Source organism: Episyrphus balteatus, chromosome 3 (genome assembly GCF_945859705.1).
Source record: "Episyrphus balteatus chromosome 3, idEpiBalt1.1, whole genome shotgun sequence".
Taxonomy (NCBI): domain Eukaryota; kingdom Metazoa; phylum Arthropoda; class Insecta; order Diptera; family Syrphidae; genus Episyrphus; species Episyrphus balteatus.
In genome coordinates this window covers 52,189,782-52,203,914 of record NC_079136.1, presented here as the reverse complement: position 1 = coordinate 52,203,914, position 14,133 = coordinate 52,189,782, and the positions used below count along the sequence as shown (strand labels likewise).

Sequence of the window (14,133 nt, the reverse complement as noted above, 5' to 3'; positions counted from 1 at the left end):
TGGGACACTATGGCGTATGTGTAATCTTTTTTTATAGAGAAATTTTACGTGGTGATGCAAATTCTCTGTATGTGAGCAATTATTATTACAAGCTGACCTTTGTTGATCATTCTTTTTTTTACCTTTAAACTGGAATACGTAGACAATTAGTTATCCTGAAATTTACATAATGCCATTTCGTCGGCGGAAAGCAAAATTTTTCTAAGTCACAAAAAGTAAATTTTACAGGGGACGATTTTTAAGTTTCCAAATTTATTGAAAGCGACATTTTTTTGCTTGTCGGTAAATGAAGTTATGTTTTTTATAAAGTTTGTTCTTTCCTTTTGAATAAACCATACAAACTTCCTTCATAAGTAAATACATACTATTTTTTAATATTTTTAAAAACTAAAAACCCAAAATTGGACATAGAACAATTCCTATACAAGTACGCACTTTCCTTAAATAAAAAGTGGACTTAGAACAAAATATGATGGGACTTAGAACAATCAAGAAAACTTACTGGGTCTCATTTTCAGAAGGCTTCTTACCTGTTTTTGTTCTATGTCCCATTAAATTATATTATCTGCTGGAGAAATTTTTTAAACAAAAACGCTTTTCAAATTCGGAAAGAGCACCCTCAAATTAGTAAAACAGCATCATTATCTCATTTTCGGTAAAAAGTGGATTTAGAACAATTTTGCTTTCCGCCGACGACGATTTGTAAAAAAAAAAGATTTTTCCTTTTAAATGTTCTTTGAACATTTATTTATTTATAGTCTAATTTAGAAGAGTAGAGATCTCACTTATTATTCTTTAAAACACATTAAAAATAAAAACACTTTAGCCCGATGCAAATTAGTAAATAAAATCGCACTTTTTACGGGACTAACTTGTTTTTAATAAAATGTATTCGGGTAAATATCCTTATCATAAAAGTCAATTCGTTGGTATGATAGGTAGGCGGAAGCGGCCGCCATCTCGGAAAAGATGTTGGCATCGTTCTTATTAAATACCTTTATTTTTTTTAAATTAAATTATCTACAAAATGGTATAAAAACGAATTTGGAAATTAATTTTATATTTTAACAAAGTCCGGGTTTATTTCGCAAAGCGGAAGCAAAATGACATTTTTCCATATATCTGATGAACTTTTGATTTGTTTGGGTATAATTCTTCTCAAATGAATTGTAGTTTACTTCTAATTTTTCTATAAAATGAGCAAGAAAAATCTAAGATCTAAATTTTCAAATATTAACTATTCTTACGAAAATTACTAATAGCTATCTTAAGAGATTTTGTTAAAAATGTTCAACACTGTTCCGGGAGAATTTGGGTTAATTTATCAAAAAACTTTAGATCCTTTTAGAAGATCATAAGATCTTAACCTCATTTGTTTACAACAAATATTAATTCTTTATCAGAATGATTAATTTTTTCAAGGGCTAGTATGAGAGTTTCCTTCCTTATAAACAACTATCAAACTAGTTTCTAGGAAAACTAGATTACTGCTAGAACACGTTTACTATTAAATTTTAAGATCTGTGCTAAGAATGACACTTCCATTAAATTATTCACTTTACCATGAATTTTATGATTTGACATATTTTATGCTGTACCCAGATAGTTATTTTATTTATTTTATCCAAATAATTCCCTATAATTTCCTACAACTCACTTAAACGTCTACAAACTGGTATATAAATTTATCTGACTGAAATTCATAAAATGGTCCATTGACTGCGCGAAAGAGCTTTCTTATTTGATCTTATTTCATTTACACACAAATTTATGAGCATTCTTTCTTGTTCTTTTTTTTTCTTTGCACAACAAACGTTAACGTCTTGCATCTCTCTACACATAGCTTGCACTTCAATATCTTCTATAACAACAGCCAGTTAAACTATACTGACGACAACAACAACCAACTTTAAAGCAACAGAAGTCACTTTATAGTTTGAACAACAACAACAACAAAAAAAGGCATACTTATCGTACATAGAATGGAAAAACAAACACATTGAAGATAGGGCAAACCAGTTTGTTCTTAACCTAGTTTTACTTTCTTTAGCCTCTCGTCCTCATTGTAGGTTTCTGGCTAAGCTGTATAGTCTGTTTTTTTTTGTGATTGCCGGGTATATCCATTTTGTGGTTCTGGGGTATTCAATAGAAATCTCACTTAAATTGCACATTGTGTGATATCTATTATGCCTGTGTGAACTACCTTCTCTCGGAGGTGGAACTCTGACTTGGTAAATTGAATACGAAATAATTAATGAGACCCTTCTGTTCTATATGTATATTGACAACAAAAACTAATTATGTGGAACATGAAACTTAATTTTTTTTTTATTGAATTGCTTCCATGGAAGAGTTTAAACATTATATTTAACAATTTTATCTGTTGGAGAACAAAGTTTAGTTTAATATTTAAAGCTCATTTTTAGTTTCTACTTAACTGAGTGGAAGAAGTCCTAAAATTGATGAGATGGTATTGTGATAGTAAGATTTTGTTTTTTTTTTTTTAGAATAAATACCAACTACACGGAGAAAAAAGACCACCTAAAAGAAAGCGGATTCCACATTAAATAAAGCGGATTTTTGTATGGTTTCTTGCTAAGATGACTTTGATCTTAAATTAAGCGGACAATTCATCTTAATTTCTTGAAATTAAAAATTTTAATGAAATCCACTTAATTTAAGTGCGGAATCATCTTATTTTTTTATAAAGACATTTGAAAAAAAAAAAAAAAAAAAACGACATGCTATCTGGCTGTTGGGTATAAGTAAACTAAAGCTAAAGTTGGACTTAAATTTTCAGATTTTTATTTTTGTCGGTTTTTTAATATAAAAATTCACATTAAAATGAAATGAAGTTCACCTTAAATTTTAGCGGATTCCACTTATTGTGGAGTTTTTAGAGGGTTGGGGTTTAAAGTGCGGACATCATCTTATTTTAAGGTAGAATTTGTAGAGTGTTGGCTTCATTGTATCTATACTATGATTTCTTGAAAACATACAGTCTTTTTGGATAAAATATTATAAAGAAAGAAGAAGTAAGAAATCTGATAGTAAAAATAATATAAAGTTTCATTTAATTAAAATTAGTTGAAAAGATTCTTGGAAAAGCTAAAGTTTAAAAAAATGCATCATGGGTTTGGTTTAAAAATTCCTAAACCAAACATACTCCCACAATTTGTATATAAAAAAAAAATAAGTCACATGCATATTTTTTAAAGAACCCAACTAATCGGAGGGATCGAAAGGGAAAATCTAAAAAATTAGAACTTTATAGCCATTATTTTATATATATTTTTTAATAACTATAAATGATGCATATTTTTATTTATTTTTTTTTCTTAAGGCCTGGCATTGAATCAATTATTATAAACATGGTTAAAACTCCCCTGTCGTCTAAACCTTGAAGTTTTGCGGTCATTGGGTTATAACCTTATATGCTTTAAAATATCTGGGCCTATAACCATTTAAAGAGGAAATCTATTACACAAAATACCCTGATAGCAAACAAAAAAAAAAACAAGTTAAAAAGCAGAAACACCACAAAACATAACCAAGCAAAACAAAAAAAAAAAAAAAACAACAACAACATGATTGATTGGCTACTACAACGGTTTTTCAATATAACTAACTTCCCACTTAATTACTATCACCCATTGTATCTTTAGTGCGCAATATTTATACTCAAGGTTATAGCTTAAGAAAAATAAGAAATAAACAAACTTATAAAACTAACTTTCTCATATTTGGCCAACGGCTTTGAAAACATGATAAACGCCTTCTTCAAAACGAAAAACTGCACACACGATTGAAATAAATAAAATTAAATAATATATTTCCGCTGTCATTTTGTATATAAACAATTTTTTATTTTTAAAGTTCAGGAGACTATTAACATTAAGCAACATAACGTCTTTCATCATTCATTAGAAACGGGAAGTTTCAGTGATGTATAGTTTTTACTAACTTGTCAGTAAACTTCCTTTAGTCGATGTTTTTTTTTATTAAATACATTTATCCACTCTATTACATTTCTTAGTTGAATGTATTCTGAAAAAAAGTTTCATTTTGTAACGATGTCAAAGTTGAAGGAAAAGTCATTTTTAGTGATGATCTTGCCCTTTAATGGCATGGTTACATTCGTTTATATAAATTTATGATATGACAGTTCAAAAACACGTGTATGTGAACAGAGCTTAAAATAACCGGCAACGGTAACTATACTATAAGCTGCATTTTAAATTATGTATGTTGACTGATTATCACATAATTACCCTGTTTGCACAAACGTTTCAACCATTTGAGTAAACAGAAATCTAAAAAAGGGGTTAAACTAAAGTTTTTTTGTTGACTTGTGTCTACATTACAGACTCTTTCAGAGACAGACATATTATATTATTTGTCTTTATTGCATTCCATATCCGTCAAGCGCAGCAGTATGGTGCGGTGCGGCATAAGGTATTTCTTGTTTGAAGAATACTTTTTTTCATTTCCATGATCATGACATAAGGTCAACAAACCAATATGGCCCCAAGAGTCATTGTCATTTACTTGGCAGTTTATTGTCAGTTTCTGTTTGGTTTGTTGGACTTGTTTTTTTTTTTTTTATTTTAATCGTGTATTTAGTATTTTGGGGGCAAAGTGTGTCGTGACATTTGCTCAGGTTGTATAGGCAGCGTCGATTAATGTTTGGTTTCTTGTTTGTTTGCATCATCATCATCGTATAGTAGATTTTTGGTATTTTATTAAAAAATTTTTAAAAGTATAAGGAACAGAAAAAGACAATAATCGCTTACACTGAGCCAAAAAACAACGTAAAATCAATCTAAACCACTTTGAATCAATGGAAAATCACTACATTTTTAGCCTAAAGTGGAAAATGATTGAATCAAAGTAGCACACTTTAAATCAAAGTTGTTCACACATTAAATCAAAGTTGTTCACACATTAAATCAAAGTTGTTCACACATTAAAAAAATAAAAAAAGTAAAACTTGCATCCGCTGGGGATCGAACCTGCTATACCTGGGTTGACAAGCTTGTGCTTTACCACTGTGCCATCTCACTTATAAAAATTGATGTGACAAACTGTAAGTTAAGCATAGGACGACTTTTTAGAAAATTAATGAATATATTTTTCACCATTGATTCAATGTAGAACGGATTAAAAATTACTATGCGTTTTTTCTCTGGGTGTACTTTACTCCTAAATACAATCCATAATGTAGGAGGCAGCACTACTAAAAGGCCAAGAATCAAAGGGGCATTTATATTCATAGTCGTTTATAGACCCGCGTGCCATTGGTGGCACGCCATAAAATATTTCCGGCACTCCACCAATAAAGTAATCCAATTGCCATTTGATCGACATTCAACGATTTTTCCAGTAAAATTTTTCTTGAGATTTTGTAAACTGTAAAAATCTCTTCTTCTCAGAAGAAGATACTCATGTTCTAAACAGTTTTTTATGGGTAGGTAATTAGGTTTTTACAAATTAAAGAATTATCGGAAATGCTAGGTCTACTTTGGACCCTGATACGACATCCTTTGATAAACTTAACATGTCTAAATTTAACTGGTTGGAAATTGAAAAAATTGTAATGTAGCTGAACGAACTTCAATCTTGTCCGATATCGACTCAAAAATTAGTGGAAACAATGAAAGAGTTGGAATCCATCGAACTAGAGAAGGTGGAGGGCAATACTACGAACAAATCCAAATTAATGGAAACATGAAATTGGAAAAGTTGACAATATTTTGAGTTTAAAATTAATTATTTTTGCTTCTAGTGGTCACAAAAAAACCTAGATCAAAACTGTATGGCACGCGGAAGGCATCTCAAATAAATATTTTTCTTTAAATGGCACGAGGCTCTAAAAAGGTTCGCCATCCCTGCACTAGGGTGAGTCACTTTTGTGTGACCGAAAAAAAGTAAATGTTTAAGAATATACATATAAAAAAAAAGTATAACATCGTTCGTCTTTGGATCGCTCAAATCGGTTGAAGTTGAAAAAAAAACTGATATTAAGATAAGATTAAAAAAAAAAACTCTTGAAAACGTTCAAAAAATGTTGGGCAAAAAAATTCTTTTTCCTGTTTTTGGCTCAGATATCATTTTAAAAATCTAAATGTTTGCATAACTATTACTTTTGTAACTTTGAGATTTTTTGAATACTTTGAAAAATTCTTAAAAATAAAAAAACAACCGAAAAAACACTAAAAAATAGGTGTTTTTGAAAAAAAATATATTTCGAAATCTAGAGTAAGAGATACGTAATTTTTTTTATTAACTTATCATAAGTATAAGTTGTGTTATTGAAAAAATACTAAGTTGTAGAAGTTTAAAAAACTGTTCATAACTTGGTTTTGAAATTTTATAGAGAGAGACTGATACAAAAAAAAAAGTAAGAGATAATAATTATTGTAGTAAAGAGTTGGTGTCTTACTAACGGAATTTTTTTTTTTTTATAAAATCATCTGTTTTCAGCTTTAAATTGATTACAGAAAATTAAAAAAAAAAGTTCTTAAGAACATTAAATTTCGAAAAAAATCGGTTTGAATTTTTTTTTAATTTTGAGTTTTAAAATTAATTTGTTCAAAACAAGTTAGTGACATTAAACATAAAATAAAGAAGAAGTTTTTGGCTTTACAAAAAGATATTTTATGATATTGTTATTTTTTGTTAAACATTTTATAAAAAAATTTTTTTTTTTCCTTCATTTAATATTTATATCATATCTTCTTTTTAAAGAGTTTAATTTAAACAAATATAAGCTTAAAAGTTTTATCTTTCACGTGATAGCCTATAAATTTTTAATAAATTTTTGTTTGTATCAAAACGGTTAGAAACAACATATTTTCAAAAATCTATAAAAATCCAAATTTCTTCCTATATTTTTAGCGAGCCAAAGATATTAATAAAAATGAAAATTGTAAACGAAGAATTAAATTTTGATAAGCAATGCAACTTAAAAAAGCTATTACATTTGTAAATTCCATAGTAAAGCGCTTTGACACACCCTAGACAGTGTCTATGAATATGGCCCAAATTTAAAATTTCCTAGAGTCCACATAAATAATGTTGCTTTATCGACATAATTCTGCATTTTTTTTTATTTTTAATCAGAACCCTATTCAAGTACATATGGCTGAAAAATTAACTCTTATCAAAAAAATAACCACACAACTAAAAAAAAATAACTTATGACCTAGGTATTTCTGGCATGTATAAGAAGGATTTTTTTAGTAATCGGCCTATGAACAACGAAGTAAATCATATTTGATGAAACGATTACCGCTATTATATGCGAAAAATGATTTATTTTTATTTTGTATATCACTTTTGGAAACAAATATTTAATTATTATGATTATGATTATCTTTAAAAACTCAAGAGAAATATATAATTTTTATAGCAAAAAATATTCCACATAAAGGACTAATTAAGAATGTTTATCTTAAAAAAGAATATGAAAAATTAATTAAAAATGCTTGTTCTTCTACTTCCCTTTAATTGAAATTTGTCTCTACCCTTTTGTTCTATTGTTTGAAATGTATCTATACATGAACCTACATTGCATCATTTTGCTTGATGAGCTCACACCTTTGAGCAAAGTCTAATATATCAGAAAGGGAATAGGGAATATTGTTTTTCGTTATTGACCTAATAAGTCTTCATAAAATATACAGCATACATATATGTATGTCCGTCCATATCTACATATTTTTGTGGTATAAAATCATGAAACAAAAATTGTATTGTTTAATATTAAACATAGAAAGAAAGGTAGGCCTAAAAACTCCTGGTACAAGCAAATGCAAAACCACCAGCATTCAGTTGGCCTTAGAAATGGAACAATACAAAACCGGGAGGCTTGCCGCCGATTTCTGAGGTCAACCCGGCGAACCCCACAGGCGGATCACTAGTGTGAAGCAGTTACGTGGGATAGTTATGATCCCCTCGACATCGAGATCATAACAGCGCCGAGAAAAAGGAAGAAGAAGAATATTAAACATCATCCTTCATGTAATTAAAAATGTGTCTCTTTTATTTTCATGAAAAGTTTTTAACTTTTCGTCGTAGTATAGTTAAAATAATTTTTTAATTATGTTTACTTGTGCAGTCTAAGACCCTTTATCAACATTATCTGAGTAAAAGTCATGTCTGATATTTATTTTATCGAAGATTTGAAGTTCAGGAAAATAAAACAAAACAATACGAAAAAATGTGCTAAGGCAAGGCAGTTCTGTTTAGTTAATTAGTGTTTTAAGTAGTGTTTATTTCCATGAATGACTAATAGTTTCAATTATATACATACATAGACTTAAGGCAATATTGAATTTTAATAATTTTGTTTGGGGTCACTGCGACGTATACGTAATTTTTTTTTTTGTTATTTTGAAAACTATTTGAAAATTATCAAGGAAATTGTAGAAAATTGAAATACAGGCATTTGGTGGAAATTAAAGATACAAAAATATTGGAACCCATCTTTCGAATTCAGTATTTTTGTTCGTTCGCGGATAAATCTTGAAAACATTTTTCTAAGAAAAAGCGCCTTTTTGTCTTCTCACTTAAAATGCCTGTAGTATTTTTGATTGTTCAAAACATTACCTCATTGCCCATTATTAATTCTTTTAGGAGGTCAAGTAACACCAGACATAGATGACAAGACAAGCTTTTGATTTTTGTGATCGTCGTGCCAAATTAAACAAAATAGTATTTTATCGAAAAGAATAAAAAAAATTGTTTTATAAGCGTTCATATATCTCTCCTTCTATTAATCTGTTATACAAATTGTGTTTTACGATAATAGTAATTAAGAGGTACACCTTACAACTAATTTATTTAAATAAATAATAATTGATTAAGCTACAAAAATAACAACTGATGAAAATTGATTATTTTGTGCTGTCCTAACGTAAACAAAAATAAACCATTGACATCATATTGATAAAAAACCAAAACTAGTTTTACAACGTTAAATTTGAACCAGGCATTGAATACATATTAAACAAAAACAATAAAAAAAAACACTGTGCAAACCAGTAAAAGTTGTATCATTTAAAATCTCTAACAAACTTCCACAAAGTTATTAATAACAGGATTGTTTGAATGCAATTTTAATATTAATAAAAAAAAAAACTTTTTCTGCTTTCAAATGATTAAATATTGTAAATATTGAATTTTTTTCGCGGGCACAAGCTAATTTTGTTGTTTGTATTAAATAAAAAAAAACTTTACTGAAAGGTTTAAATCTTTATTCTAATTTTTTTAGAACTTTCCACTTAGGTTTGTATTTTTTTTTTTCGAAAATAAATAGAAAACACTTTAATTTAATTTTTATTATTATTTGTGTATTTTTTTTTATTTTGTATTTATTTATTTTGTACGAATTTATTTTACAACTTAGCTCTTAAGTGATTGATATTGCTTTTGAAACATTTTGTAGTTTAACATGAAGGTACTTTATGATCAAAGCAAATAAGGATAATAAGATTTGTATGAAAAATTGCATATTATATAAATATATGGTAAAATCTATTTTTATTTCAAATGCTTCATGTTTTAAATATTAATCAGCTTGTAAAATCACGTGGGTAATAGCGAATCAATTTAAAGAAAAAAGTTAGTTGTTTTTAACTATTTTGATCTTATCTTGTTCATCTAAAAAAAAATTCAATTTCTTGTTACAATCACCACTCTTTAAGGTGTTGAGACGTAGTTTAGCATGTTAAGTAGCAAGATTTTACATATATATGATACACTTTCCAAATGTGTTATGAACTTGTGTTTAAAATTCAACTTTACAAACATATATAAAATTTAGTCCCAGCAATCAATCTAGGGGTACTTGTAGCTGTATAGCTTCCGGATTTTTATTTTTACGTGTATGCAACTAATTTGCATACAAAAGTTTACAATCTCCAATCAATCAGTTCAATGTCAGCCCATTCCAAAAACAGAAAAAGATCGACTGTCGTCTCGATTTCAATTTTTACATAATCGTTTTAAGAGCTCTACTACATATATTAATCATACAATCTTTTAAATTTGAATTCATATAAAATATCAACAACTTAAGGGGTTAGTGGTTTGACCGGACAAAAATGCGTTTTTTGGATTTTTTTTAGTTGCAAGAAAAGGAATAAAGAATTTAGAAACTTCATACAATTTTGGGTGAAAGTGTGTTTTTTTCGAGGTGGAATAAACTGTTTAATGAGTCAAAAAAATCCAATGATTCGTGCAAGACGTTTAAAAAGTTAAGTCTAAATATTTTCTTTGTAATTTGAACAAAAATTTAAATGAGCCTTTGGGTGAGAGGGTGTTTTTTTTTTTTAGTTAAGAAACACATTAAGTTATTATTACAAAAAATCTATTTCAAAAATGGTACCTACCCAATCTAGTAATATTAGTTTTAAATTAGGATAAGAGCAAAGAATCTAAATAGTTCATACAATTATTTTGAATTAAAGGGTGTTTTTTCGAATAAGGAAAAATGGAAAAATTTATTTCAACGTGTTTTAGTGCTTAACTTAAAAATAAAAATCTTTTCTTAGAGTCATGGTATTGACTTTATTTTAATGTAATTATGTATTATATTCAGCATCAAAACATAACTAAACAACATGTGTTATTATGTTAAACTGCTCAAACATTGTTTCACTGTTCTGTTGGTTTTAATCAATTTTTTTTAATTATTTATTTTTTTACTGACAATTTTGACTTTTTGACCTAACATTATCTTTCATATTCGGGTTGAAATAGCTAATAAAAGGCCAAATAGTTAAAATTGTAATTCGACGAAAATTATGAAAAAAAAAAATATTTGATCTTCAAATTTTGCTTTAATTTTTTTTTTTAAACCAAAATTTTTAATTGTAATAAGAATAAAATTTTTTTAATGCAAATCTAGACGTAAATATTTTTTTTTTTTCGTTTACAGTCCTGGGCATAGTTTTCTAGTTTTCTTGAAAAAAAAAAAAATAAATAAACTTGGTGAATAGCTCTTTCTTTAAAATTTATTTCCAATCATGAGTAATTGACCATGAACATTTGAACCATCTGAAGCTTTCTTTTTTTTTTGCAAACGCTTATAAAAATAAAGTATTGACATAAGTAAAAATATAAAGATGCAAAACGATGTTAAATATTAATTTTTTAATTTTGCATGCCCTCACTGAACCCCTGGTCCTAGAAAAATGGTTTATACCTTTTTGAAAACGTTGTTTAATGTAGACAAGAACCTCATCCAAAAATAGCCCCATAAGTCAACACATACCTATTTCAAATGAGAAAAAACTTTAACCCTCTTGGGGCGCCATCTAGTGTCAAAATAAAAATCTGAAATAATTAGGGAATTTTTTTTTATTATTTAAAAACAGTTTTTCCACTTAGGAACTTGAGTTTTAGGATATTTAGTGTTAGGATATTCGTCTACTTATATATTTCATACAAATAAGTGCATTTAAATTTTAAATTTCCCATCTAAAAATACCATCTTGACTCAAATCAACTTCACATCAACATCTGTTAATCCTTTCTTTCAAACAACTGACTCTATTTAAACAGGAAATTAAAGTGTGCTTAACTTACTATTCCTATATATGTATATATCTACCCACTATCACCCAATAACCATCATTGCCTGAAATTCCACCTTTCACTTTGCAAGTTTGCATTAAAATTTAAAAAAAAACCGAAAAAACTCAAGCAAACAAAGAAGACATTAAAAAAATAATAAACCTCTCTTCTTATACATTGTGCATTTTTAATATCTCCAAACTTTATATTATGTCCGATAAAGTGTATTTTATCAATAAAACCAACAACAACAAAATAAAAAACGATATAACTAAATAAAATACCTTTTTCGTTTTTGTTTTTTTTTTTTTTTTTTGTGTAATTTCCAACCAGAAAAACGAATTAATTCTGCCAAAATGTGATCCTCAGCATCTCAAGGATATAATATCTCCCTCTTGTTTTCGAAGATACAGCACATTTATATTTAATTTTTTTTCTGTTTGGTATTTTTCCAACAACGATTGTTTATTTAATTTAATTTTATCTTGTATTTTTAATGTCAGTTAAAGAAGATGACAACAATTAAGTTCAGAATTTCAAGTTCTTTTTCGCTCGTTGCGAATCGAGAACAGCCTACATTAAAAAATGTGAAGAAGATCGAATTATAAGGAATACAAAATATAAATAAAAACTTTGCGATAAAACGACGACATAAAATCAAAAAAATACAAAAAAAAAAAACAAAAAAACCCGACAAATCGAGGAAGAAGACGAAAAAAAAAGACAAAAAAAAAACTACCAAAACAGGTCGTGATGTGGTCCTAATTAAATGATTCCGAGTTGAAATAAATCAGATTCAAATGCTGCACTGATGGTTGTTGAATGTATCTCTCGGATGCATGACACGAAAATCCAAAATTAAAAAAAAAAAAACACATCCACTCTCTATACTCCAAACTCACGAACAAGTATTCACTTAACCGAAAAATACTCGTAAATATGTAAAATTTGTGTTGTTACGATTACGATTACTTTTATTTAACAGATATTTAAATTTCAATCACGCTCACCAACGAGCACTTCACAACACTTTTACTCCACTTTTTAGGTTTTTGTATCTTTTTATGAGCGACTTTGACAATTTATGCTGGTAAAAAAAGGTTTTATATTGTTTTCAAAGCGCGGTAAACGTAAATAAACTTTTGAAAAGTTAACCGAAGAAACGTTTTTGAGAGATTTTCAAAACTGTTTGAAAAATCAAAATCAAATACACACGAAAGGTTAATATTTCCTGAAGTTTTGACCTTTTTAGTTTGCAAAATTCACCCACAATATACAGGAAAAGATACTAAATGTCAACCTTTGACCAAGCTCGATTTAACGACTTGTTGCAAAAAAACACAATTAAGTATTAAATTGATAGCAATTTATATTTTGACTACGAAAAAACCAAGAAGAACAATAACCAAAACCAAAAAGACTCGACGAAGTTACCAGCTAGCAAAGCTCTTCGGAAAGAACTGATCAGGTACTTGGATGCGGTAGTTGGATTAACCTCCTATAGCCAGCTCCCAAAAACAGTCTGGCCAGGTGCTGGTTGTTGTTGGTTTGTTGTTCGTATTGTTTCGTCGTCGTATGGTTAGTCTACGTAAGTTCGTTTGGTAGTACAATAACACACAGTAGTGGCGAAACAGGTAACACAAACCATCATGCCAGTAGTATGAGGCATTTAACTAGCAAATCAAGTTGATTGCACACAGGGCATAGCTTTTTGAGTAAAAGACAAAAACTTACTCTCCTCAGATATCTACCATGGAATAATGCTGACACTTCAATAGATACAATTTAAGAGAGTTTATCCGTCGTTTCTAACTTTGTTAAAGTCTCTGAGAGTGTGTCAATTCAATAAGAAGAAAATTTAACTTAAGTTTAGATAAAGAGAAAGGAATATTAGTTGGGAGTACGCATGTGGGGTTCGATGGGGAGCAATGTTAGAATTAAATAAAAATAAAATGTGCTTCTTTCTATGAAATGAAAATAACGCACTTTATTTTAAATTGAAACATTGTTTTGATTAAAAGATTTATTGAAGTGAAAACTTCTTTAGTATCGTAGTGATTTGAAACAAGATGAAACGAAAACGCGACACGACTTCAACTTGTTATAACTTTTTTGTTTTAATAGATAGATGAATTAAATTTGTGCTGTAGAGAGGTAATTAAATAAATTATAATTTATAATTGTACAAAATTTTAATTAATTTCATATTCAAAATTCGGAAATAACGGTAAAAAGATGTTCTTTTCCAACACACGTTATATCTTTTGATCTAGTGCACATACAAATTTGATTTAACTTTAATACGCATGCTGATAACATAACCTTTTATTTGATATATAACACATAACGTTACGTGCTCTACAAGTTACACAATCTTAAATTGAAATAATTGAAACATACCTCAAAACACCTGTAGAGATCTGTTGGCGATGACCAGCTACCAGTGTAGGAAGTACCGTAATCTCAGTCTGGAAATTTCGACAGGGTTGACTTTAAAAAATTCTAACTTCTCTTGTAGACATCTTTGAAATAAAATTTATGCATCATTTCATT

General features: G+C 28.4%; 1 protein-coding gene across 2 annotated transcripts in view; it reads right to left on the bottom strand.

Annotated features, from left to right (window-relative positions):
• Positions 1–13,243, bottom strand: part of LOC129914075 (uncharacterized) — a 58,244-nt gene extending 45,001 nt beyond the window's left edge. For both annotated transcript variants that reach the window (XR_008772133.1, XM_055993127.1), the window contains exon 1: positions 11,865–13,243. The gene's annotated coding sequence lies outside the window, so the exon portion shown is untranslated. The remainder of the gene's footprint in view (positions 1–11,864) is intronic.
• Positions 13,244–14,133: the final 890 nt, after the last annotated feature.